We start from the raw sequence: 4,395 nt of genomic DNA on the forward strand, positions 1-4,395 counted from the left end.
GGAAGGTGGGCAACCCCCTGCAGCCCCTCCCCCCTGCTAACCAACCTCCCGTGGCCTCCCCCACACTGGATTACCGCGCTCGTCTGCTCCGCTGTTGGGAGGGTGTATCTCATTCTTTTTTTTTTTTTTTTTTTTTAATATATTTTATTGATTTTTTACAGAGAGGAAGGGAGAGGGATAGAGAGTCAGAAACATCGACGAGAGAGAAACATCGATCAGCTGCCTCCTGCACATCTCCCACTGGGGATGTTGCCCGCAACCCAGGTACATGCCCCTGACCGGAATCGAACCTGGGACCCTTGAGTCCGCAGGCCGACGCTCTATCCACTGAGCCAAACCGGTTTCAGCCTGTATAATATTCTTTATTTCAGTCAGTGTATGCTTACTTTCTAGTTGGTCCTTTATCACACCATCGAGGGTCTCATTAGATTTCCTGTACATCTCATCAAGTTTATCGACAGACTCTAGAAGCCTCTTGAGAGACCTCAAAAGTGTGGTTTTGAATTCTATATCCAGTAGCCTGCTTTCCTCCGGTTCTGGCCTTTGTGGCCTGTTTCTTTGTCTTGGCATTTTTTTATGCTTCGCTGTGTCGATAGAGTGGCTTTCCGTGTTAAGTGTCCCAATTACCTGAGGTAGACACTCTTGGTGCACCCCCTTGTGGTCTCTGTGAGCAGTCTTGTTGTAGTCAAGCCTTGATTGTTGTAGGTAATTACTACTTGACCTCCAGGCCAACTGGCTCCTGTCAGCAGTTGTTGACTACTCTGTTCACCACCGAGGAGAAGGAGAGAATTAAGAGGGAGGGGAGAAAACAGGTTTTAGATGCCAGGGGGGAACCTACCACGGATGAGGATAGGGTGGCGGAAGTTTTCCCCCCCACTCGGCCCAACTGGAACCCGAATTCTGCATCCGGGAGGGAGGCTCTAGACCATTACCGCCAGGTTCTGCTAAGGGGTATTCGGGTGGCGGCCCGAAAACCCACAAATCTGTCTAAGGTGACCGAGACTAAACAAGGGCCTAACGAGAGTCCCGCGGCTTTCCTAGAAAGGCTCTGTGAAGCCTATCGTACTTACACTCCCATAGATCCAGATGCCCCGGACAACCGCGTGGCCCTTGCAGTCCAGTTTATAGGACAGTCAGCCCCTGATATTAGGAAAAAGTTACAAAAGATAGAGGGTTTCGAAGGGAAGTCTCTCACTGAGCTGTTGGCCATTGCCCAACGAGTATTCGAAAACCGGGAGGACCCTACCCAGGCATTAAATGAAAAAATGGCCAAGGTCCTCATAGCCATGGAAGAGAGAGGCCGGCCCAAGAAGTCTAGGGAAGGAAGGGGCAAGCGGCAAGGGCAAGGACAAGGGAGAGGGAAGCCTTTAGAGCGCGACCAGAGTGCCTACTGTAAGGAGAAAGGACATTGGAAGAATGAATGCCCAAAAAGACCGGGAACCGGCGGGGCGACCCCCCTCTTGGTAGAGGAGGTGGACTGAGGACGTCAGGGCTCCCGAGCCCCCCCGGAGCCCCGGGTAACACTTAACGTGGGGGGAAAACTGGTAGACTTCTTAGTTGATACCGGAGCAACCCACTCTGTGCTCCTCGCCCCGGAAGGGCCCCCCGTCAGCCCTCCGAACCACCATAATAGGGGCAACAGGGAAGCCTAAATCTTACCCGTGGTCACAAGCTAGGGCAAGGGACAGTCACCCACTCCTTCCTTGTCATACCTGAATGCCCAGAGCCCTTACTCGGCCGCGACCTGCTGCAAAAATTAAAGGCCACCATCTCCTTCACGGACGAAGGACCAGAGATTCGCACAGGCGAGGGAAAAATTCTAGTCACTTTTCCCTTGGAGGAAGAGTATCGACTTCATGTCAGCCCACCCGTGAACCCCGAGTCAGACCTCCTATCGTTATGGCAGAAGGAGGTTCCCGAAGTTTGGGCCGAGGCCAACCCGCCTGGACTTGCAAAGCACAGACCCCCAATCGTGGTCCAGTTGCTGAGCACAGCACTCCCCGTCCGGGTCCGCCAGTACCAGATTAGCAGTAAGCCCCGGGCTGGAATCTCCAAACACATCCAGAGACTGAAAGAGGCTGGGATACTGACCCCTTGTCGGTCAGCCTGGAACACCCTCCTCCTTCCAGTCCAGAAGCCTGGTACCACTGACTTCAGGCCGGTGCAGGACCTCCGAGAGGTGAACAAGAGAGTAGAGACCATTCACCCGACGGTCCCAAACCCATATACTCTACTCAGTCTTCTAAGACCTGATCAGAAGTTTCACTCGGTCTTAGACTTAAAAGATGCCTTTTTCTGTCTGCCTTTGGCCCCTCAAAGCCAACCTATCTTCGCCTTTGAGTGGACAGACCCCGAGAAGGGAGAATCAGGACAGCTAACGTGGACCCGGCTCCCACAGGGGTTCAAGAACTCCCCTACCCTTTTTGATGAGGCCCTCAGTCAGGACCTCCAAGGCTTCCGTGCAGACCATCCCGAAGTCACCCTCCTCCAGTACGTGGACGACCTCCTGCTCGCCTCTACCACCCGGGAGGAGTGTCAGGCGGCCACCAGGAGCCTCCTAGAAACCCTAGGACGGCTCGGATACCGGGTCTCGGCAAGAAAGGCTCAGCTGTGCCAAGCGGAGGTCACATACCTCGGATACCGCCTGCGAGGAGGAGAAAGAACCCTGTCTGACAGCCGAATACAGGCCATCCTGCAGATCCCAACTCCGACCACCAAAAGGCAAGTACGGGAATTCCTAGGGGGGGTTGGCTACTGTCGACTCTGGATCCCTGGCTTTGCAGAAATAGCCAAGCCCCTGTACTCGGCTACCGGGGGAGTAGACTTGACCCTTCGCTGGGGAGCGGAGGAGGAAGAAGCCTTCCAGAGGCTGAAGACGGCTCTGGTGAGTGCCCCAGCCCTAACTCTCCTGGATCTCGAGAAGCCCTTCCATCTGTTTGTAGCCGAAGCTCGGGGAGTAGCTAAGGGGGTATTGACCCAGACCTTAGGCCCCTGGAAGAGACCTGTAGCGTACCTGTCCAAGCGGCTGGACCCTGTAGCAGCAGGCTGGCCTGGGTGCCTTCGGGCAGTAGTTGCAACCACAATTCTAGTGAAGGAAGCCTCCAAGCTCACGTTCGGGCAGAACCTTCAGATCATAGCCCCTCATAACGTTGAGCAATTGCTGCGGGAACCCCCGGACAGGTGGTTATCAAACGCCCGGGTGACCCAATACCAGGTCCTACTCCTCGACCCCCCGAGGATAAGTTTCCTGCAGACGGCTGCACTGAATCCAGCCACTCTGCTGCCTGACCCAGGGGAGGGGACTCTGGTACATGACTGCAGTGAAATCCTCACCTCTCTGACCTCGTTGAGAGCAGATCTCAGAGACACCCCCATCCCCGAGGCGGACGCTACCCTCTTCACGGATGGGAGCAGCTTTATAGAAGAAGGTATCCGGTACGCTGGAGCTGCAGTAGTAACCTTAGAGTCTGTTATCTGGGCACAGGCTTTGGGACACGGCACTTCGGCACAGAAGGCCGAGCTGATCGCACTAACCCAGGCCCTCAGGTGGAGCAAGGGAAAGAAGGTTAATATCTACAGCGACAGCAGATATGCCTTCGCTACTGTCCACGTGCATGGCGCCTTGTACCAGGAGCGGGGCTTACTCACAGCCGGGGGGAAGGACATCAAGAACTCAAAAAAGATCTTAAATCTCCTCTCCTCCATATGGGGCCCCGAGAAAGTGGCAGTCATTCACTGCAAGGGACATCAGAAAGGAGATTCAGACATAGCAAAAGGAAACCGGTTAGCGGACCAGGCCGCCAAGGAAGCAGCGAAAGGGGCTGTTCGGCCCATTGAGGTCTTAGCAGCTCAGACAGCCGACCCAAGTCCTCACTACTCTGAGGAAGAAGAAGAGTGGGGACAGCAACTACAAGGAACAAGGAACTCAGGCGGGTGGCTCCAGCTAGCCGATGGAAGAATCATCCTGCCCCCAGGCACTAGGGAGACAGGTGGCGGAGCAGACGCATCGAGCCACACACCTAGGTGGAGTCAAGTTAGCTGAGCTCCTAAGGAAGAAGTACCTGGTTAAAGGACTAGACCAGTTAACCCGAGATATAGCCAAGAGATGTCGTGCCTGCGCTTTAGTCAACCCCAACCCAGTCCCAGTGAGAGGACCGAGGACCCGGCTCAGGGGCAGTGCCCCAGGTGAACACTGGGAGGTAGACTTCACCGAACTTCCCTCGGCGCGGGGGGGGGTAAGGGGGGGATACAGATACCTCCTTGTGTTCGTGGACACGTCGTTCTCCGGGTGGCCCGGAACCGTTCCCCAGTAAAAAGAGAAGATTCCCCGGGTAGGAGGAAAGCAATTTGATTTTTTGGAATTCTGCCCCCCGATTCCGGGCTTACCTTATCACA

General features: G+C 55.0%; 2 protein-coding genes across 4 annotated transcripts in view; both read left to right on the forward strand.

The window, feature by feature from the left end:
• Window positions 1–4,395, forward strand: part of LOC102418972 (Friend virus susceptibility protein 1-like) — a 46,787-nt gene that overhangs the window by 3,283 nt on the left and 39,109 nt on the right.
• The window catches only part of LOC111824463 (syncytin-1-like), a 10,128-nt gene that overhangs the window by 2,954 nt on the left and 2,779 nt on the right, over window positions 1–4,395 (forward strand). Inside the window, exon 1 of one of the 3 annotated variants that reach the window (XM_023748663.1) lies at window positions 3,460–3,565. The exons of the other annotated variants lie outside the window; for them this stretch is intronic. The gene's annotated coding sequence lies outside the window, so the exon portion shown is untranslated. Of the gene's footprint in view, window positions 1–3,459; window positions 3,566–4,395 lie in introns of those variants that run through there. 3 annotated transcript variants of the gene reach the window in all.

Source organism: Myotis lucifugus, unplaced genomic scaffold (assembly GCF_000147115.1).
Source record: "Myotis lucifugus unplaced genomic scaffold, Myoluc2.0 scaffold_1634, whole genome shotgun sequence".
Classification (NCBI taxonomy): domain Eukaryota; kingdom Metazoa; phylum Chordata; class Mammalia; order Chiroptera; family Vespertilionidae; genus Myotis; species Myotis lucifugus.